Below are 24,171 nucleotides of genomic sequence, written 5' to 3'. Positions count from 1 at the left end.
TGTGTCTGTTTTTGTTTGCTTCAGTGATCATATTATTTGTGTCATTTTGTTAGTGTGTCTAATGTTCTTGTTACTACCCCTAACAGGCAGTAGTGTCCATGGTATTTAGTTTTATGACCATGTTAATGTGGAGTAATGAGGAAATAAAGACACACTGACAAAGTGAGTTCAATGTGTAATGTACAAACAATGCATTTAGTTCCACTTTATTCTTGCGTTTATTCCAATTTAAAGATTGTTAGATAAACAGTACTTGACCGTGGATAGATACAATCCATATTATTCTTGTATATATTGGTGGTACTGGGCTGGTAGAGTACTAGCGCCCCCCCTGTGGTCTGAAGGTGTAGCTACGGAGCCTCCCACAATTCTCCAGATACACATTTGCAACTTGACACACGCATTTGTGACTCGTCCTCGGCAGGACTGTAGCAAACGTCATTTAATGACCACTTATGCAGTAGGACATCTGAAAAGCTTACAGTCATTCAATGCATAAAAAATTACACATCCCAAAACAAATAAATAAATAAATTGCATGTTTGTGTTTCATCTTCTCAGCTATTCACATTTGCACTAGAAATCTCTAAAATGTTTTGCAAAGAAATCACTATTGATAACGTAGTAGTAAATGTACATATTCTAGCAGGCAGTAATAAACCTCACAGGTGAACCAAACAAGTGAACCCAAACCACTAATTTACTTACTCCGTGTATTTCTGAGATGATTTTGTGGAACTGTAGCAAATATGAGCAGGATCCCTTTCTCCACAGTAACGTTCCTCAGGAATACATATTCTGGCAGCACCTACCAGAATCTGTATTCCCCAATCACAAAAGGTGAACCCCAACCATCAAATGACTTATTCTGTGTACAGTGATCCCTCATTTATCGCGGGAGTTACGTTCCAAAAATAACCCGCGATAAGTGAAATCCGTAAAGTAGTCAGCTTTCTGCAGTGCCACCTTGTGATATTGCTTTGTTCGTTTTAAGCGTGTTATTTCTTCTTCTCTCTTTTTTTTTGTTATTCACCTTCGAGGTTGCTTCACTTTTAGACGTGTGCTCATATGTTGACAGAGGAGCGGTAAAAAAGCCATCTATATTAACACACACTATGTATAGAGCATTAGTTGTTTTGGGAAAGAATTGACATTGTGATTTTTCGTTATTTTACATTGTCCGTTGCTCAGAGTCTCGATGTGTATCCCAAGCTAAGACAAGATAGCTGACTGTCGGAACTGTAAACTAGCGCCCTTGGAGAGCGGAATGAGGTACGGTATTTGTATAAAATGTTAAATACATTAAACATGTAAATTACTAGTTGGATGGCATATTGAAATGGTGTAATTAGATTCATTTGTATTTCTTCATTCCTTTGTATTGACTTGATTGGAGCGTTGTGTATACGATTGATATGTGAATTATATGTGAAACTACTATTACAATTTGTATTTTTCTTTTGTTCTGTAGTTTTCACGGTGCAGAACATGCTTGTTCATAGATAAAAGATTATCGACACCTGTTTGAAAGTCGCTGCGTCCTTATTCGAAATCCAAGGGGCCGCTACACAGAGCACAATTCCACTGTAAAAAAATCCGCGAAGCAGCAAAGCCACGAAAGATGAAGCGCGATATAGCGAGGGATCACTGTATTCCTAAGATTATTTTGACTAACTGTAACAAATAAGAGCAAGATCACTTTTTCCTAGGTGATGTTACAGGTGGTGTACACATTATGGCAGGTGGCCTGTATACTTGCCAGAAATTTGTACCACCCCTCCCATCTAAAAAAAATAAATAAAAATAAAATAAAATAAAAAAGTCAACCCTATCCATCAACTAAGTGATCGTAACTGAGATCATTTTCAATTACCTTAGTGAAATTGTGTTGGTAATCCAGGATTCAGGTCGACAGAGTGAGATTTCTATGCAGGTGCTGTCAGAATGTGTATCCCTTTGTAAGTTTACCCCGGAAAATGGGATCCTGCTCATACTTGTTGCAGTTACTCAAAATGATCCCAGAAATGCGCAGAGTAAATCACTTGATGTTTAAGGTTCATCTGTAAAGGTTAATTACTGCCTGCATGACTATGTATCCTGTAAGTTTGCATGGAAAGGAGGAAACCTGCTGAAATTCACTACACATTTCACATTTACTTCCACAGTATCAATAGCGATTTCTTTGCTAAACTATATTCCAAGTGCAAATGTTGGATACCTTACGTGTTATATTGTAGCGAATGATTTGCTGAATAAAATAGGTGCGAGTGCGTTTATTGCCAACCCTTTTTAAAAAAATGCAAATCAAACGCAAATGTGCGTATTATTTATTTCTTCGTATGAAACTGTTGTAGTCACTATTACCGTATTTTTGGACCCATAAGGCGCACTTTAAAGTCCGGAAAGCCGTCCAAAAAAGCCAGGGCGCCCTTTGAGGTGGAGCGCCCATTGCGTCGACCAAGTGCGCCGCTGGGCTGACGGCGAACATCAACTGCCTGCACACCGCTTATATAGAGAGAAGGCGGGTGTGGCTTACGACAGCAGGGGGGCGTGAGAGGGGATCGATGGGTGTGGACAACAGGCGGACGTGAGAGGGGAGATGGGTGTGAATGACAACAGGCGGGAGAGGGGAGACAAAACAACACAAAGGCACGCCCCCAGTGCAAAGCAGCGCGATGCCCCTATCGTCGCTGTTGGTCTGTGACTCCATGCGTGCCCATCTGACAGCCGCTGTGAAAAGTCAAGTCACGCATATGAACTCAGAGCTTGCCATCATCCCGGGAGGCTTGACAAAGGAACTCCAACCACTCGACTTAAGTATAAACAGAGCGTTCAAAGTGAAGTTGCGTGCTGCGTGGGAGCGATGGATGGCGGAGGGCGAACACAGCTTCACAAAGGCTGGGAGACAGCGAAGAGCAAGTTATGCCACAATTTGCGAGTGGATTGTAGCTGCTTGGACGAACGTGTCTGCTAGCTCTATTGCAAGAGCTTTCGCGAAAGCCGGCATTACATCCGGGGAGACGCTCAGCAGCGACACAGACTCGGACAATGACGAGAGGGAACCTGGCGTGTTTGAGGGAGAATTTGCCCAACTATTTCTGTCTGATACGGAAGACGATGATTTTGAAGGATTTGTGGATGACTGATAACTCTTAATGTGAGTACCTTGTTAAATAAAATACAACCAAACGCAGTTTTGCTCCTGTTGCCGTTTTTTCAAAACAGCTAGCCATGCTATCGTCTGTTTTAGTGTGCATGCATGTAAACTAAGGTAATGTATGGTAGGCTGGGAGGCAGAATTTTGCTGGGCCTACACTTTTATGCTTTTCAGTTGATTTGGGATGATAGTTTTAGTTTTGATGTAACACCGTGACCGCACATCGTTTGTTGACAAGTGACTTGCTCACACCGGCATTGTGTCGGCATCCCATCTGAGGGGCTGCGCCGCAGCGAGACGGCGAAGCAGCGAGATGGCGAGGCAGACTGATAATGACTCGTGTTGTTTATCTTGGATACAGAAGACAAGGACTTGGTGCATTTTTGGATGAGGACAACTTCAGCACGTTGTTAAAAGCTAAAATAAAGTACCACTGAACTCCCGCTGCCATTTTAAAAACACGCTAGCGCGACTGAGCAGCCAGCGAGACTGCTCGATTGGTCGGTTGTGTTAGCGCCCGATGAGTCGGCGCGTTCTATCTATGTAACAAATACAGAAATAGCGCCCCCAACAGGTGTTGCGCCCTTTGACACGGCGCGTCTTTTGAGTCCAAAAATACGGTAGTTATGGAACACCATACACCATCATTCACTAATGTCACTTCATTCCAAAACTTTGTTGGTATCACAAATGCAAATGTGTAGAGCTTCCCACCGATTTCGGGGGAATCAATTTCCTTACTATGCGTGTTAAATTGTAGTGATTGTTGCTCTGAAAACCACACTGACAAATACTGCCACTCTTATGCAAAACCTTGTTTAAATTGCTGCAAATCAAAAACACAAAAGTATCTATTCTTCATGTCTTTCAATGAAAACAAACTTTGTAATGTCACGCCGCCTTCAGTCAATGCGTGCATGCTCCTGCGTCAGGGGATACAGATTTTTTTCGCGGGCAAGTACTTTGGCAAAACACTGGCACCTGGCCACCTGGTGTTTTTTTTTTGCCGTAAATTGCGTGAGAACTACAAATACAAATTCCTCCCCCGTGTTACGGTTCAACTAGCTTACAGATTTAGAGGATGACACATGAGTGACTTTTCCCTCCCATCCCATTCCAGTCTCAAAGTAAAAATCCCGTCCCAGTCACTGCGGTCAAGCCATCACACTTTGGTTATTCCATAGGCAAACTATTCGCTCCTAAAATTTTTAGTGCACGCTCATTCTAAACCTGACGGTAAATGTCAGAACTGTAGAAAGTGTTTACTCAGATGAATAATAATTCCAATGGATTCTTGTTCCTGGAGAGGAATACTATCATCATGTGGAGTTTAGAGTAATATTACTGTAATGTTCTTCCAAAAATTAAATACATAGTCCGCACAAAATAAAGTACACCATTCATAATGTATCTCACATTACAGCTGCCATAAAAATGATTCATCAAATAAGTACAAAAAAATTGCAGTGGATTTTTGTTCCTGAATACTTTCACCATGTGAAGTTTGGAGTCCAAAAATTAAAGGCAAAATCTTCAAAAAAATCCATCCATTATCCGCCGCTTATCCGGGGTCAGGTCGCGGAGGCAGCAGCTTCATCAGAAAAGCCCCGACTTCCCTCTCCCCAGCCACATATTCTAGCTCTTCCGGAGGGATCACCAGGCGTTCCCAGGTCAGCCGGGAGAGAGTGTCCTTGATCATTCTTGGGGCCTCCTGCTGGTGGGACATGCCCGGAACACCTCAACAGGGAGGCGTCCAGGAGGCATCCTAATCAGATGCCCGGGCCATCTCATCTGGCACTTCTCAACTCGGAGAAGCAGCGGCTCAACTCTGGATCCCTCCCGGATGGCCAAGCTTCTCACCCAATCTCATAGGGAGAGCCCGGACGCCTGCAGAGGAAACTCATTTCGGCCGCTTGATTCCCAGATCTTGTTCTTTCAATCGCGACCCACAGCTCATGACCATAGGTGAGGGTAGAAACATAGATCGACCGGTAAATGGAGCGCTTCCCCTTTTGGTTTAGCTCCTTCTTCACCACGACAGACCGATACAGCGTCCGCATCACAGCAGACGCTGCACCGATCCGCTTGTCGATCTCACGCTCCATCCTCCCCTCATTCGTGAACAAGGCCTCCAGATAATTGAACTCCTCCACTTGGGACAGGATCTGTTCCCCGACCTGGAGAGGGCACGCCACCCTTTTTCGACTGAGGACCATGGTCTCAGATTTGGAGGTGCTGATCTTCATCCCAACCGCGTTACACTCGGCTGCCAACCGCTCCAGTGAGAGTTGGAGATCATGGCTTGAAGAACCCAACAGTACCACTTCATCTGCAAAAAGCAGAGATCCAATACTGAGGCCACCAAACCGGATCCCTTCATTGCTTTAGCTCCGCCTAGAAATTCTGTACATAAAAATTCTGAACAGAATTGGTTAGGGCAGCCTTTGCGGAGTCCAACCCTCACTGGAAACGAATCCGGCAATGCGGACCAAACGCTGACATCGGTGATACAGGGACCGAACGGCCCGTATCCGGGGGCTTGGTACCCCATACTCCCGAAGCACACTCCGCAGAACTCCCCAAGGCACACGGTCAAATGTCTTTTCCAAGTCCACAAAACACATGTACACTAGTTGGGCGAACTCCCATGCACCCTCAAGGACTGTGCCGAGAGTGGAGAGCTGGTCCACTGTTCCATGGCCAGGACGAAAAGCACACTGCTCCTTCTGGATCTGGGATTCAACCTCCCGATGGACTCTCCTCTCCAGTACCCCTGAGTAGACCCTACGAGGCAGGTTGAGGAGTAGGATTCCTCTATAATTGGAACACACCCTCCCCTTCTCAAAAACGGGGACCCCCTCCCCGGTCTGCCAATCCAGAAGCACTGTCCTTGATGTCCATGCAATGTTGTAGCGCCGTGTCAACCACAGCAGCCCCACAACATCCAGAGCATTAAGGAACTCCGGGCAGATCTCTCAGCTTATTAACCACCTCGATAACCGTATTTTTGCGACCACAAGGTGCACTTTTAAGTCTTTAAAATTCCACAAAAATGAGGGCGCGCCCTGTAATGAGACATGCCTCGTGTATAGACTGAGATCCATAGATCCATACATAAGCTATCTACTCAAGCAACAGCTGATGCCCGTTGGGGCATTACTAAGTGCATGTTAGCACACCCTGCTGGTTAAAGTCTGACACTATTGCACTTTGAATTTACTGTGACAAATAAATGATCTGAATACATCTTTTGGTGATAGTTTGAGAGAGAGTCAGTTAGAACAGACCAGTATGTGCTTGCGGGAGAAAGCTGGACAAAAGGGCAGCTGTCCACGATGTCGTAGTCTGCCTTATCATTCATGTTATTGCAAGCAAGAAACATCACAGGTTTAGACAACAGACTCTGCAAAAAAAAAAACACTGCCCAAAGCACACCACTCACATCTCTCTAACCAGCCATCTGATTGGCTGAGGCTGATAGGCTCCCAGAATGCATTGCAATACTCTTTTTGTGTTATTTGTATTTCTTTTTGGGATATGAATGGCATGAGAGATGCATATTTTGTGTTAATTGTGTTTTTTTGTTTCATTGTTTGCTTGTATGCTGTTCAGTGATAGTTTTGGTTTTGATTTGAAAACGTGACTCAAAGGAGTGTGGTGACTAGTGACATCCCTTCCTTGACATTGATATCTGCTGCGTTGCCATGTGAGCTCCTATGGCAGCTGTGGTACTGCTGTTGACAAAGCTGCCTTTCTTTGAACGAAAGCTAGCATGCGCGAGCTAGCATGTGTGAGCCAGCATGCGCCTCATCGTGTGCTGCTGTAGTGTATGTGCTAAATACAGAAATAGTACCTACAACTCACGCTGCGGCCCTTGATATGGGGTGTCTTTTGGCCGCGAAAATATGGTACTTCAACCCCAGAGGTAGGCGAGTCCACCTCAGAGTCCTCAGGCTCTGCTTATTCAAGGGAAGACGTGTTGGTGGAATTGAGGAGCTCTATTCTACCCACCGACTCACGACATCCCGAGTCGAGGTCAGCAGCACCCCATCTCCACTGTAAACAGTGTGGAATGCTGCACTGCTTCCCTTTCATGAGATGACGGATGGTGGACCAGAATTTCCTCAAAGTCGTCTGGAAGTCGTTTTCCATGGCCTCAGCAAACTCCCCCCACGCCCGAGTTTTTGTGTCACCAACCACTGAAACCATATTTTGCTTGGCCAGTCGGGACCAGTCAGCTGCCTCGGGAGTCCCACAGGCCCAAAAGGCCTGATAGGACTCCTTCTTCAGCCTGACAGCATCCCTTAACGCTGGTGTCCACCAGCGGGTTGGGGCTTTCCACCATGACAAGGATCGACCACATTTCGTCCACAGCTTCGATCGGCTGCCTCAACAATGGAGGCATGAAACATGGTCCACTCAGACTCAATGTCCCCCGCCCCCCCTGTTATGTGGGCAAAGTTCTGCCGGAGATGGGAGTTGAAACTCTTTCTGACAGGGGATCAAGCGTTCCCAGCACACCCTCACAATATTTTTGGGTCTGCCGGGTCAGATCTTCCCCCAACATCGGAGCCAACTCACCACCAGGTGGTGATTAGTTGACAGCTGCGCCCCTCTCTTCGCCCGAGTGTCCAAAACATGCGGCCGCAAATCCGATGACAACTACAAAGTCGATCATCAAACCGCGACCTCGGTTGTCCTGGTGCCAAGTGCAGATATAGTCACCCTTATGTTTGAACATGGTGTTTGTTATGGACAATCCATGATGAGCACAGAAGTCCAGTAACAGAACACCACTCGGGTTCAAATCGGGGGGCTGTTCCTCACAATTACGCCCTTCCATGTCTCACTGTTATTACCCACGTGAGCATTGAAGTCTCCCAGCAGAATGAGAGAGTCTCCAGGGGGAGCGCTCTCTGGCACATCTTCTAAACACTCCAAAAAGGAGGGGTACTCTGAGCTGCTGTTTGGTGCATAAGCACAAACAACAGTCAGGACCCGTCAGCCCACCTTAGGCGGAAGGAGGCTACCCTCTCTTCCACCGGGGTGATCCCTAATGTACAGACGCCAAGCCGGGAGGCAATAAGTATGCCTACACCTGCTCGGCGTCTCTCACCTTGGGCAACTCCAGAGTGGAAGCGTGTCCAACCCCTCTCATTTACACCAGCTTAGGCTCCTTCCCTGCCAGAGAGGTGACATTCCATGTCCCAAGAGCTAGTTTCTGTAGGGGAACAGAGCGCCAAGTTCCCTGCCTCTTGACGCTGCCGGGCTCACATTGCACCCAACCCCTTTGGCCCATTCCCCAAGTGGTGAGCCCATGGGAAGGTGGACCTATGTTGCCTTTTTGCGCTGAGCCCGGCAAAACCCTATGGGTGCATCCCCAGCCACCAGGCCCTCGCCAATGAGCCCCACCTCCAGGCCTGGCTCCAAAGGGGGGGCCCTGGGGATCTGCGTCCGGACATGGGAAAACAAGGTCCAATAATTTTGCTCTTCATTTGGAGTCCGGTGAGCGGTGCTTTGTCTGGACCCTCACCTAGGGCCTGTTTGCCGTGGGTGACCCTACCAGGGGCAAAAAGCCCCAGACGACTTAGCTCCTAGGATCATTGGCACACGCAAACCCCTCCACCACTGTAAGGTGGCGGTTCACGGAGGGGTCTTCACAAAATGCAGTACTCAATTCACCATTTCGCTCACACTTGAACTGTCATAAAAATGATGCCTCAAATAAGTAGAAATTAATTCCTGTGGTCTCTTGTTTCTCGTGGCCCATGTTGTCATCATGTGAGGTGTGGACTCATATTACCGTGCATTTATTCCCAAAATAAAAGGCAAAATCTGCACCATGTACTGTACACCAGGCATCATTTCTCTCACATGAACTGCCACAGAAACCATTTCTGAAATAAGTAGACAATAATTCCAGTTGATTATTGTTTCTGGAGACGAATACTATCTCCTGTGAAGTTTGGACTGATTTCACTGTGCATTTTTCCCCAAAATTAATTAATGAGAAATGTGCACTAATTTGACTGCATTTTATCCACAAATCGTCATCTCCAATAATCAATTTTATCCGCCAAATTTTCCTCTCGCTTTATTTTTTTTCCCCATGAATTGGGTGTAATTTATTTTTTATTTTTTTACAGGTCATGTTAAATAAAAAATACATGATTAATGCAACTGCATTGGCTTCAATTCAATAAATACTATCATTTTTACCAATGCTCCTAGTTACAGCAAGCAGTTTGTGCTGATTGCAGCATTGGTTCTTCTGAGAATGTCCTCCAAATGATAGTAAAACTGGTACTGTTTGAAATCGTTGATTAAATCGAAAATCAATAAAAGTGAATCGAATCGAATTGGACCCTTGTATATCAATTCAAATACATTTTGGAAATTTGAATTTAGGGCTGTCCCGGCTAGTCAACCTAGCTGATGACGTATATACCTCGGCACGCACAACATTGACGTTAGTACGCACAACATACGGTTGAGTGTTGATGACGTATATACATCCACATGCATGCCGTCAGTTGTAACCAAGTGCACACAGCAGAAAATAAAGAAGAACTGCATAAATGGTGCAGGCGCTGGATCCGAGTGTTACAGGCGGGAAGGAGGAGAGCGCCACCCCAAAGCAGCTACAAAAGCAGATAAGAAACTCAGAAGTGTGGACATATTTCAACGGGTTGGTTGTCTGTAGCCTTTGTAAATTAGCGAACAACAAACACCCGAAGCGGCGTCAGTCGGGTGGACTGCTTGAAGACGATAGAAACTAAAAAGATAGAGGTTTTCAAGTCCATCGAACCAACTAATATGACACAGTTTTACTGAAGTTATGTGCGACGTATTAACGTGTGTCGTTGAGTTTCGTTTCTCGAAGCAGCGGGTTGCAGTCAAAGTTGCACAGTGTTTTGTTTCAGCTTTGTGCGTTATATAGCAAACATTACCAGAGCTCTTTAACTCTTGGTGCTGGTAGGTAACATTACTGGTTATGCTGCTTTATGTACCCACAACAAATAATGTGACTTTTGTTCTTTTATCTACTCCACTGGTGCTCCTGAAAGCTCTCGGTCTCACCATCTCTGTGCAGACCCCATGCGCTGCACAACATGCAGGGTGTGTTTCGAATGATGTCCTACTCCCGCTGCTTAAAAAAATAAAAAAACGATAGAAACAGTAACCTGCTTACCATAGTCCGTGACTGCATGAATATATTGGTGCCTTTTCAAAATCATTGCGATATTTCAGTCTGCACTCTGATTTATCTGTATTTGTCAGGTTAAAGCAAAGTAATGTTGCAGTTTTTACCCTCCAAAAAAAGAATAATGAACACAACAGTGTTGTTTTCACCTATGATGACAAAAATATTTCATTAACACCCCTTTTTTTTCATGACGATAACGAGACGATGACAAGCTAAACGTGGCTCTGTGATGAGACATCCTTTCCTATTTTAGATGTTATCTGTCGTTCAAAAATTGTGATGCTGGTGTAACCTACCCTCGTTTAAGCGCGCCCTAACCGGGACAACACGCGGGGCGCATGCGGCGCACTTGCACTCCGTCGCTCGCACCGGCAGGACACAATGAACATGTCTTCGGTCATTCGTCTCGGCTCACACACACTGACCCTCTTTCGTTTGGCGACAATGTCACTCGGTAGGCTACTTGGTTCTGACAGCTGTTACAAGTAAAGAAGACATATGTTTGCTAGAGTGTGTACTTATGCAACTGTATTAGACAAGTCTATGTTGATAACATGTTTTTAATTAGTTTATTTATGTTGCTTTAAGTGAAGTAATGCCAAATAAAATGTTTTGGTGCTCTGCTTATTTTGGAGCAATGAGCATTGATTCCGCTGTCACCACTGTTTGTAATGCATAATCCTTAGTAGTCGATTAGAGAGTCTTTGCTATTGGGTGGAAACCTTACATGCCTATTTTTAACTAAAACTGACCAAAATTTTGAGTTTTTGTCGACTAAATTTACGAAAACTAAACTAAGACTTTTTTTTGTTTCCGTCGATTAAAACTAGACTAAAACCTTTTGGGGTTTTTGTAGACTAAAACTAGATTAAAACCTTTTTGAGTTTTCTTCGTCTAAAACTAGACTAATACTATCACGAATAGGAATGACTAAATGCGACGAAAACTGATATGCATTTCCGTCCAAAAGACTAAAACTAAGACTAAATATAAAATGCCTGCCAAAAACAACACTGGAACACAAGGAAGAGCATCTGAATTCACTCAAAGTATCCTCAAAATGACACTAGAGATGAGAGAAGTGGAATTGTGTTAAAGCCTGTTCTGTTTGTATTCAATTGCACTGGTCTTCAGTATTTGACCTGATTGTTTTTTGTTTTAAGAGTTATTTATTTTTTAGTTATTTATTCTTGTTAATTGTGCTCACACATTGTTTCACTGTAATACATTGACAGAGAAATACATAATTCATGTTCACACGTCATGATGCTTGCCTAAAAGAAATGTTCAATTCAATTTTTTTACTTTAATAAACAAAGATTTTAAATTAGCATTGACAAGTGTTTTTGTGAATTAATAATTGTCAAAGCATAAATTTGTTTAAAAATGATTTGTTAGACTTATGACTAGTGATAGACTGATGTGCTTTTTTTTCAGGGCCAATACAGATTATTGGTAGTCATGCAGGCCGATAACCGATATTTGAAGCCGATATTCATTTGTTGAAAAAGGGGTAAAATTGTGTAATAATTTGTAAAAACAGCAATTCCAAAACTTGATTTGATTTAATTGCCTTTAAGGACATGCTTATTAAACAACTTGAGTGTTTTACAACATGTTAAAGCTTTTACTACGGCAAATAGTTTTCGTTTAGTTGTGAGTTGTAGTCGACTGACATTAAAATTTCGGCAAAGTCTGTTTCCTGTTGCCTCCAGTAGTGCGTGTCACTCGAAGTGAAATAGCAAACAGGCAGCCGAGTGCTGATTGCCTGCTACCCACTGCACCAGGTAGGCAAGGCCACAAGCACAGCAGAGAGAGAGAGAGAGAGAGAGAGAAGTGTGCTGCAGCGAGCCAAAATAAACCAGCTTTTAATTTATAGAAAGTTTAAAAAAGGGCAGATGCCAATAATCGGCCAAATGCCAAATATCGGCCGCCTAAAATCGGCCCGGCCGATATTCGATCTGTCACTACTCATGACTCATTGTAAAATTACCTTATTTTTTACGGCCATAAGACGCGCCGTATCAAAGGGCGCAGTACCAGTTGAGGGTGCTATTTTTGTATTTGATACATAGATAGAACGTACCATATCATTGGGCGCAAACAGAACCGAGGAACCGAGCAGTCGTTCTGGCTGCTCAGTCGCGCTAGCGTGTTTTTAAAATGGCGGTGGTACTTTATTTTAGCTTTTAACAACGTGCTGAAGTTGTCCTCATCCAAAAATGCACCAAGTCCTTGTCTTCTGTATCCAAGATAAACAGCTTGACACGTTCTCCACCAAACACGAGAGTCATTATCAGTCTGCCTCGCTGTCTCGTTGCCGCGCAGCCCCTCAGATGGGATGCCGACACTATGCAAGTCACTAATCAACAATCGATTTGCGGTCACAGTGTTACATCAAAACTAAAACTATCACCCCAAATCAACTGAATAGCATAAGAGTGTCGGCCCAGCAAAATTCCGCCTCCCAGCCTACCATACAATATCTTAGTTTACATGCATGCACACTAAAACAGAAGATAGCATGGCTAGCGTGGCTAGTTGTTTTTAAAAAGGCAACAGGAGCAAAACTGAGTTTGGTTGTATTTTATTGAACTATTTAACAATGTACTCACATTATTATTAATCAGTCATCATCCACAAATCCATCAAAATCGTCTTCTTCCCGATATGGACAACATCGGGACGGAGCGGAGACATGTCGAGCATTTTGCATCCACATTCGACTTGTGGTCGAGTCGAAACATGGATCCCTGTTTGAGCCTGAATGTGCACTACATAGACGACAAATGGCGACCGCGCACCAGAGTACTCGAGGCTGCACTTTTTCCTGATGAAGCACACTTGTTTATTGGGCATTGGCATTCCATTGACATTTTTTTCATTTTATTTAGCATTTTGTTTACAGGTGACTAGCTCCTTTGCACATGGCATTATTTATATTGTTTACAAGATACCTTTACACAAATCTAGGCCTTTGCAAATGGCATTACAGCATCTTGGCACAATGTATTTGCAGAAAAAGATTTTGTGAGAGGTACCCTTTTTCTCCTGTTCTTTGTGACATTGTTCAAGTCATGCAAAGCAAGCTATTTGAAATGTTAATTCAAATGATTTTTGTACTTTTATTTTTCATTGAAAGTAATGCGTACCAGTTGGTCAATACAAAAGCAGTTAATATGCATTTCCTACATTTATTTTGATTTTGGTCCTCAGGGGGAATTTATCGCGCATTTATCGTTATCGAGGTAAAAGTGCCCAATTTATCGCAATATTGATTTTAGGTCATATCGCCCAGCTCTAAGCTGAAGACACGTGAAGTTGTTTTTCTATGTGTGTGCATGTCTCGAAAGATTACTTTATACATGTGATCAAAAATGCGTCAAAGCATTACTCAGCAGAAACATCTCAGTCTCGTCACAACCTCACATCTTAAAAACATTGCACTGTCAGACACCGATAGGAGAATTGGAGGCCATCATCTTGCTATCTTCCTTTAACATTTTCATTGGAGTGGTTTTTCTGAAGACGAATTATAAAAGCAGAAGCAAGTTTCTAAATTGCAAAGCAAGAACATTTAACGTAGATAGTAATTGCAATCTATCAATATAATTGCTCTAGTTTTGAACTTCATGTAATATCGTAGCAATAAATCAAATGTGTGATAACTATTTCATTATTACTCTTTCAGTGATTTTTCGGTAGGTTGCGATTTATATTGCGATATTGAAACTAGGACATTTTTTTACCAGATGACTCAAATAGCTCTGTTTGGGAAGAATTTGGTTAACATACCATGACACCATTGGACTCATATAATAATTCAGCTATTTAAGGTTGTATTTCACACTTCAATGTAAACAGCAGCAAAATATGAAACATATTTTCAACAAAAAATAAATAAAACAGCAGGTGCACAAGTCCCTTGACTCCTTTGCAAAAATAGAAAAAAAAAACTCAAATGGCAACAGTCATGAACATCTTTAAACTAAAATATAAAATATGAAACAATTAAACCCCAGGTGTATTACTGTAGCAAAGTTGTAAATAAATTAGAACAAAAATATTAAGAATAAATGAGGAGGTGCACGAGACCCATGATTTGTGAAAAATCTAGTTTGCAAACAGCGACTTTTGAGTTCAAACTTATTAATTATGTGCTAATGTCTGGCATTGTAATGGCATAATATGCTGCTTGATATAGCTCATCTTCCACATGTACCTTCTGTTTATTATACAGCTCTGGGATGGCCACTTGAGAGAAATACGTGCGCAATGGCAATTTATACCTTTTGTCGAGCGTGCGGATCTTTTTTTTTTAAACCCCTCTTTCGTGACAGTGTTGAGTTGCTTACGCGGTGTCTTTCGCCACGTGAAAAGTTATTGCATTCGTGATTTGTCGATGCTGTTTGGACTTCTTATCATAAGGTGTTATAATGGCAAAGGTGTCCGTAATTGTTTTTTTGAGTGAATGAGGTTTCACCTTGGATCCCACAAATGAGTTTGAACTGGTCATACCGGGGCTCGAAATAGCGATTCAAATGGTCGGACAGTTTTGTTGTATTACCTCGTGTTGCCTCAACAACGGCCAGGCGCTGTCGGCAGAGGGTTTTTTTGTGTGTTGTAAATTCGTTTTTATTGCCGAAATAATTCCCCATTTCGGATGTTGACTTTCTTTTGGGGACTAAATCTATTGCCGCTTCTGCTGCCATCTCCTCCTGTTTTCAGGGTAGACTGCAGTGGCTGTGAGAGTGGAGGCGGGGAGGTAGGTGACTAATTAGCAGGGGGGGATGAGCAAGTCGGTCTATGTAGACGCTACACTGTAGAGCATAGTGTAGCGTGCTACTTTTATGAAAGAAACCAAAAGTTTACGTGTTCTTAAAAAAAAGAAACATCGCATGTCCTTCAATGTGACTATCGTGCAGGCCTACTATGCACTGTTATTTCTGTGGAGCTCACTTCTTACTTTCTACCTTGGGTGGATTCTGATAGCCTGGTTTACTCCTCCAAGAAGCTGGCCTATGAGTTTCGTTAAACTTTTAAGAGTAAATATTTCCCCCTCGCTATGTTTCCTATTTAATTTGCGTCATCTTTTACATCAGACTGTGGAAGCTGATTTCAGCAACGCGTAGGAATTTCATATTATTATTACAACATGGTGCCTGTGTGCATGTGTATCCTTTTGTACAAATACACTGCAAATGGTTGACATGTAATTAGGGCTGGGCGATATGACCTCAAATCAATATCGCGATAAATTGAGCAATTTTACCTTGATAGCGATAAATGCACGATAAATTACCCCCATGGACCAAAATCAAAATAAATGCAGGAAATGCATATTAACTGCTTTTTCTATTGTCCAACTGGTACACATTACTTTCAATAAAAAATAAACGTACAAAAATCATTTGTATAAACATTCCAAATAGCTTGCTTTGCATGACTTGAACAATGTCACAAAGAACGGGTACCGCTCGCAAAATCTTTTTCTGCAAATAGATTGTGCCAATATGCTGTAATGATATGTGCAATGCCCTAGATTTGTGTGGTCTCTTGTAAACAATATAAAGAATGCCAAATAAAAAATGCTCAATAAAATGAAAGAAAATGCCAATAAAACCAAATAAACAAGTGTGCATAATCGGGAAAATGCGCCATCTCGAGTACTCTGGTGCGCAGTCGCCACTTGTCGTCTATGTAATGCACAGTCAGGCTCAAACAGGGATCCATGTTGCGACTCGACCACAAGTCGGATGTGGATGCAAAATGCTTGACATGTCATGTTGTCCATATCGGGAAGTACGGTTTGCGACAAATATTTTCGTACCTCTTGCCAGCTACTATCATGAGGCATTTAAATCCCAAACGACAGATGTCAAATTTCTTTTCGGGAAAAGCGCAACAGGAACAACTTCAACTAACGTTAACTTTGTCTTCAGACGTGTCAGCCGGTTCTGGATTTGAATCACCAGCTACGACCGCGTCGTCTGTTTTCTTTCTTGTTCAGATGGGTGGAGTCACGTGACTAGACGCGCTGTAGTCTTAAAGGGGCTCAATGAACATTGCCGCAGACAGAAAATACTTTTTTTTTTTTTAAACACCGAATTTACCGACATGGGCAAAATTATGTCGTCATTGTAATAAATTTCGGTAACGGTATATTTTCGGTTTATCGCCCAGCCCTACATGTAATTACACCCTGCTTTGCACAAATTAATTTGCGCTTTTGGCACAAGTCATGTTACTCTTGACATGTTCAGATGACCTGCAGACATGGCTCCTCTTCCTCTTTTCCACCCCTCCATAGCAACCGAGAAACAAGAGGAACATTATTACTTTACAATGGTGTATTTTTGATGAGTTCAAGCCACACACAACACAAACAGTTTAAATGTGAGGGAAATGATGAATGGTGAAAAATATTCTATACATAGCCTTTAATTTTGGGAAAAACTGTACAGTAATATCTGTCCACATTTCACATGATGATAGTATGGGCCACCAGAAACAAAAATCCCCTGGAATTATTGTCTGTTTATTTGAGGAATACTTTTTATGGCAGTTTAAATGTGAAAAAATGATTATGTTGCCTTTAATTTTTGGAAAAATTGTACCGTAAAATCAGTCCATACTTCACAGGAGATAATATTTATCTCCAGGACAAACACTTATGACTGCCCTTATGACTGTCCAAATCGTTGCACAGCTGTCATTGCGGTTATTCCTGCACAATGGTGCCTCTACATTACCCATATGTCCATCCATCTATTATCTGTACCGCTTCTCTGAACAAAGGTTGCGGTGGGTGCTGGAGCCTATCCCAGCTATCTTCGGGCAGTAGGTGGGGGACACCGTGAACTGGTTGCCAGCCAATCGCAGTACCTATATGTCACGTGTTGTTTATCGTAGTTGCCTGTTAATGTTATACTCGTGTAGCTCTTACTGCCGGAGACAAATTTACATACTTGGCCAATAAATTGATTCTGATTTTGAGGAACAAGTTTTCAATTACAATTCATTTTGTGTTTAAATGAAATTTTTAATTATTTTTTGGAAATCTTCATTCAAGTAATTGATTTTTTTTTGTTTTTTTTTGTGGTTTTTTTTTGTTTAGTTTTTTTACAGTTATGACATGCGGAAAACCATTTACCGTCAAGTTAAGAATACACACTCACTCAAAATTTTAGGAGAGGATAGTTTGACTCCGGAAAAACTAAAGTGTCATGGCTTGACCACCGTGTCAAAGTCCTGGACCATGTCCCGGTTAAACGATTCCCACTTCTATCCTGATCCCGTTCAGAATGACACCCACAAAACCTCACAAATGCCCAAAACATGATTTACTCACTCCCAACAATTCACAAACAAACTCAGTGTATTTTTTAAACACAAAACTATCACAAACTACTGCGTTTTGTTTCGCACGCAAGAATTCAATAATTTGCATTCAGCCTATATTTAATTGACTACACTACAAATACAAGCTATTTAATGTTTAAATTGACAAACTTTATTATTTTTAGCAAATAATAATGAACTTAGAATTTTATGGCTGCCACACGTTCCAAAGAAAACCTGGGACAGGTGGCACAAAAAATCAAATCCGTCAATATTTGCATGCGAAAGTGCTGCACATTTTTTTTAAAGTGCGACATTGTGTAACATGGCAATAAATGTCTGTTCAAAAACCAACCAAAAAAAACATGTATTTGTAAATAACTAGGGCCAAGAACATTGAGGTAGACTGGCACTTTGGGCAGCAGTCACGTCAATAAAATAAAAGTTTATGTCGATAAGTATGTCAAATAGCTGCAATCACTCATACCCACAATTTATACAATATAATACAACTTTATTTATCTCACACATTTTACAACAGCTGGAGCTGTGGCAAAGCGCTTGGTGTGATATAAATGCGGTCATCTCTATTTTGGGACACATCAACCTCTAAAAATATTTATCTCAAAATATATTTCTCTCAATAGTGACATCAGCTTTGTAGTGGTGAGCGCCTCTGAAAAGCAAAATGTCCTAAAATCCCTAATACTTGGGCGATCATTCAAATATTTTCAGGAGTTGGTATGAACTTTGCTGGAGATGTCAACATAAATTTGGTTGACTATTGATGGCAGTTTCTGCACATTGGACAACTTTAGTTTCCTACATTAAATGCTGAGCCTGTCATGTTGAGTCACAGCAAGTGAGGAGGGACATGTTCCATTAGTGTCGGGAACTAAAAAGTCATTTGAACCGTTTCATAAAAGTTCCAACGGGAGCCTCAATGATCGTTTTTCTTTTTTTCTTTTAAATTCTGCAGCAACCGGGTGTCCTGGTCGAAGAGATATGTCAGTGCATCCGTCTTATTGGAGGTGGCTATTGTATTAACCATAAAATCTGTAAATTAATGTATTTTCACAACCAAAGGCGCACCTAGAAATCCTAAATTTCCCCCAAAATGGATGGGTCGCCTTATAATACAATGTCTTATGTGTGGGCCGAGTTCCAAAAATCTATAAATGTCCTGTGTTAGCACCCTCTGTTGGTGAAGGTTTGAGTCAACAGTCAGTTGACAACAGACCAGTTATGTGCATGTAGGTGCGGGAGAAAGCAGGATAAAAGGACTGCTGTCCACAATGTCGTAGTCTGTCTTATCATTGATGTTATTGCATACAAGAGTGCTCTTTATTGCTTTTTATTTGTGTTTGCTCGGTCTTATTGGCAACTGGGGCACAGTATCGATACACCCGCCAGGACATCGTGGACATTGGATATCGATACGAAATAACCATCGCAGTGGAATTTTGCTATGATCGCAAAATTCCTGAGGAACTGGCGAGGCCGCCCGGCTCTCTGTGGGTTGTCATTGGGACCGGGAGGCAGCGCAGATGACGGAGAGAGAGGAAGCAGAAGTGGGGCTGCAGGTCCGGTGTCTTGCTACGGCTACGACGGCAGCCCCACATGTAACCACTGCCGAGTTTCTACCTCACCAACGCCAGATCCGTGGTCCATAAAATCGACGATCTGGGATTACAAATCCTGGGAAACCGCAATGTGCGTGACAGCTGTGTGATCGTCATCACGGAATCCTGGCTGCACGCCAACGTCCCCGACGCTAGCATCCAGCTAGCTGGGCGCTCGCTACATCGCGCAGATCGGACGAGGGACACCGGTAAGAGCAGGGGCGGGGGGCTCTGTGTTTACAAGCATGAGAACTGGTGCAATAACAGCGTGATCGTTGAGAAGGACTCTTCCCCCGACATCGAGTACATGTCCGTTAAATGCCGGCCTTATTTCCTCCCGAGGGAGCTAACGGTAGTGCTCGTCACAGCTGTTTACATCCCTCCTGTTGCTAACACTAGCACGGCGCTCTCGCTACTCGCGTGCGTCATCAATAAACAACAGCGGGCCCACCCTGATGGCGTTCACATAGTAGCGGGGGACTTTAATAAGGCCAATTTAAAAACTGTACTCCCAGAGTTCCACCAGCATGTCAAGTGCCCAACCAGGGGAGACAACACTCTTGACCATGTGTACATCAAGCACGGATACAGAGCCCTCCCACTCGCCCCCCTCGGCCAGTCAGACCACCTGTCCTTGCAGCTCGCACCTGCGTACACCCCTCTCAGACGCAGATTCAGGCCCACCACAAAGACTGTGAAAACCTGGCGTGATGACGCCATGAATGAATTACAGGACTGCTTTCAAGACACCAACTGGGACCTCTTTGATCATCAGGACCTTGATGTTTACACGCAATGTGTACTGGACTATATCAAGTTCTGCATGGAAACTGTGTCCCTGAACAGGACCTTACGGACCTTCCCAAATGCGATGCCCGGGATGTCCAGCCATGTTTGCTCTCGCCTCAAGGCCCGCGACGCTGCCTTCAGGTCAGGCGACAAAGCCCTGTACAGGGTGGCTCGTGCTGACCTGAGCAAAGGCATTAAGCTAGCCAAGGCAAACTACAAACGGAGGCTGGAGTCCCACCTTGCCAGCAACAGACCACGGGAGGTGTGGCAGGGTCTACGGAGCATCACCAACTACTGAGGCAGCAGCACGACATATGTAGACCCGAGTGCATCGCTGGCAGAGGAGCTTAACTGCTTCTTCGCTCACTTTGACTCACCCCAACCGTCACACCCCCGCACTTCATGCCTCAACTCCCCCCCACTCACCGTAGAGGAATACGATGTGAGGCGCGCGCTCCTGGCTATTAACCCCAGGAAAGCTACAGGACCCGACGGAATACCAGGCAAGGTCCTCAGAGCATGTGCGCACCAACTGTCACATGTTTTCTGCAGGGTCTTCAACCGCTCCCTGGCTCAAGCAGTCATGCCCTCCTGCTTGAAAACTTCCACCATTATTCCTGTCCCCAAAAAGTCACCCGCAGTCCTCCTGAATGACTACAGTCCTGTTGCTCCCACGCCAGTCATCATAAAGTGCTTCGAAAGACTGGTTCTCCAGCACATCAGGGGCTGCCTTCCTCCCACTCTGGACCCCTACCAGTTTGCATACCGGGCTAACAGATCCACTGAGGACGCCATCGACACTGCTCTGCATGTTGTGCTGGGCCACCTGGAACAACAGCAGAGCTATGCCAGGATGCTCTTTGTGGACTACAGCTCGGCATTCAACACAATCATCCCGGACATCCTCGTCGCCAAACTGGACATTCTCGGCCTCCCTGCCCTCACACGCATCTGGATTAAGGACTTTCTGACCAACAGACCCCAGACTGTGTTGCTCGGCCCCTACACGTCCTCCACCCGTACGCTAAGCACCGGTTCCCCTCAAGGATGTGTGCTGAGCCCTCTCCTATACACCCTCTACACCTACGACTGCAGCCCGGTCCATGGTAACAACACCATCGTCAAGTTTGCTGACGATACGACAGTGGTCGGTCTGATCTCGGAAGGTGACGAGACAGCCTACAGAGAGGAGGTCCTGAGACTGACGGCTTGGTGCGAGGACAACAGACTGCAACTCAACATTGCAAAAACAAAGAAGATCGTCATCGACTTCAGGAGGAACAAGACGGTGCTGCCCCCCCCTCTGCATCGAAGGCGTGTGTGTAGAGAGGGTCCACACGTTCAAGTTCCTGGGAGTACAGATCTCCAATGACCTTTCTTGGACACTCAACACCACAGCAGTGGTAAAGAAGGTCCACCAGCGTCTGCACTTCTTGAGAGTCCTCAGGAAATTCAACCTGGACAGGAAGCTGCTGCTGGCCTTCTACCACTCGTCCATCGAGAGCCTGCTGACGTACTGTGTCTCCACCTGGTACAGCGGCTGCACTGAGGCGGACAGAGTGAGGCTCCAGAGGACGGTCAAAACAGCGCAAAGGATTATTGGCTGCCCTCTCCCCTCACTGTTGGACATCTACACCGCCCGGTGCCTCAGCAGGGCTCTCAATATCGTCAAAGACAATACCCACCCAAACTCACACCTGTTCGACCTGATGCCCTCTGGCATGCGCTACAAGTGCATCAAATCAAGGACTAATAGACTGAGAAAAAGTTTCTTTCCAAGAGCCATCTCCATTCCAAACTCTCACACACACACACACGACCACCCTTACCTTGCAGAACAGCGACGTGATGTGTTTTTATATATCCTATTTCGTATTATTTTCCATCTCACTATTTATTCTCTTATCTAACTTATATATTTAATTGAATTATTGTTGTATTGCACTGGAGAGGGGAGCTCTCTAATCTCGTTGCACACTTGAGTACAATGACAATAAAGGGATTTCTGTTTTCTGATTTCTCTGATCTGAAGAAACATTACGGGTTAGATAAACCTTTACGCAACAGACTGCCCAAAGCACACTGAAATTTTGATGTATGTGTGCTGGGGCTAGAAGAGTCTGGCCTAAGTCTTTAGTCAAAAAGACTTAAGCAAATCCAGAGGTTTTGTTTGATCTTCTTTAATAAACTTCACAATGACAGCAGAACACTACGCCGTGGTTGTAGTGCAGTGTTGATGTTGATATGGTCTGACGCTGGTATGGGGTGTGCGCGTGTGTGTGTGTGTGGGGGGGGGTGCGTGCGTGTGTGGGAGGGCGTGTGCGTGTGTGTGTGTGGTTTTCTATAAGGAACCAACAAATAAACATGATTAAAATGATTAACGCTGAATTACACCATAATAATGACAGATGTTTCTGTGAACAGTGAGTGACTACCATTCTAATAGTGGCACACAAATATTGCAACAGTCGTAGATGTGTTAAATGAGACAGATTGCGGTTATTTCCCTAAAATGTAGCTATTGTACTTGATGTCCACAAAGGGTTCGCCAAAGACCACCCATTGAATCGAACTCTCAGCTTCATGAATAATGAATGGCGATAGGGGGAAGGCAGCAAAACTTAACAAAGCTAGAAAACAGGCACCAACATCGGGGTAACCTCACTCAGAAATGACAAATCACACACGGAACTAGAATGAACATATTTACAATATGTTGTTGTGCTTACAATGTCAACAACACGAGATGGCACAGAAAGTGTGAAGAATCTCATTTCACTACTGCCAGTCTCTCTATAAACTGACCAGTTGAACTATAGGTCTTCTGGGAGGAAGTAGTGAGGTAGATGATGTCTCTTAAAGGCGCTGCAGGGAAATATGTACACACACCACTCACGATGTCTCTCTAATCAGCCATCTGATTGGCTGAGGCTAAAGCACACCCAGAATGCTTTGCAACACTTGAGATAAGAATTGCATGAGAGATGCATGTTTTGCGTAAATTGTATTTCTTTGTTCCTTGTTTTGGTTGTTCCATTGTTTGCTAGTTTGCTGCTCAGTTGATGTTGGGTGCTAGTTTCGGTTTTGATGTAACACCGTGACTGTACATAGTGTACTTTGAGCTTATGCAACTGCTTACGATTATTAAAATTGTAGTTGTTTTAACTAGTGATAGACCGATATGCTTTTTCTTTTTTTTAAGGGCCGATAACCGATATTTGAAATTCAAAATTTAAAAAAAATAATAATTACTCCAAAACCAGCGTCAGTTTAAATGCCTTTAAGTACATGTTTATTAAACAACTTTCGTGATTTACAACATCACAGCTTTTTTACATCTTCAAAAATAGACTACTTTGTTTGAAAAGTTTAACAAAAAGTGCTCGGACATCTCTTTAAAGTTTACTACCGCAAATAATTTTCTATTTGTTGTGAGTTGTAGTAGACTGACATTTTATAAAATTTCGGCAAAGTCTCTTGCCTAACCTTTCTCGTAGCGCGTGTGACTCGAGGTGAAAAAGCAAAGAGGATGCTTCCCACTGCACAAGGAACCAATCGGATGGTGCTGTGGGCGGGCCAATCTGCTTCTGCAGGCAGGGCCACTAGCACAGTAGAGAGCGAGTGCTGCTCCGAGCCAAAATGAACCAGATTTTAATTTATCGGCCTTGAAAGCTTTAAAATGTAGATCCCGAAAATCGGCAAGATACTCGGCCTATAATCGGTCTTTCATTAGTTGTAACATGCCTGCGTCCAATAATATGGTGCCTTATGGTCATGACAATATGTTACTTTTCTAAGGCCAGACGCCAACTTTGCCACGTTCTTTTTTTAAATTGAGATGAAACTCCAAAACCTTATCCACTTTGCGACTGATTTCGGTCAGTGGCCTTATTAATATGACATAATTGAAGTGTTTTCAATTGTCATTTAGATTAATGGTATCAAGAAAACAAATGTAATGATGACATTCACATCACATGTAAAATTTGTGTATTGTAGTTGGATATTAGAAATGGGAAGTATCAGGTGGTACCTTGCAAAAAAATGGCTAACAC

General features: G+C 43.4%; 1 protein-coding gene across 4 annotated transcripts in view; it reads left to right on the top strand.

Annotated features, from left to right (window-relative positions):
* tiprl (TIP41, TOR signaling pathway regulator-like (S. cerevisiae)) overlaps positions 1-24,171 on the top strand; it is a 102,206-nt gene that overhangs the window by 1,240 nt on the left and 76,795 nt on the right. The window lies entirely within an intron of this gene.

Source organism: Idiotropiscis lumnitzeri, chromosome 17 (assembly GCF_059441095.1).
Source record: "Idiotropiscis lumnitzeri isolate Australia: NSW breed Sydney's pygmy pipehorse chromosome 17, RoL_Ilum_1.0, whole genome shotgun sequence".
NCBI classification, from domain to species: domain Eukaryota; kingdom Metazoa; phylum Chordata; class Actinopteri; order Syngnathiformes; family Syngnathidae; genus Idiotropiscis; species Idiotropiscis lumnitzeri.
This window is presented reverse-complemented; position numbering and strand designations above follow the sequence as displayed.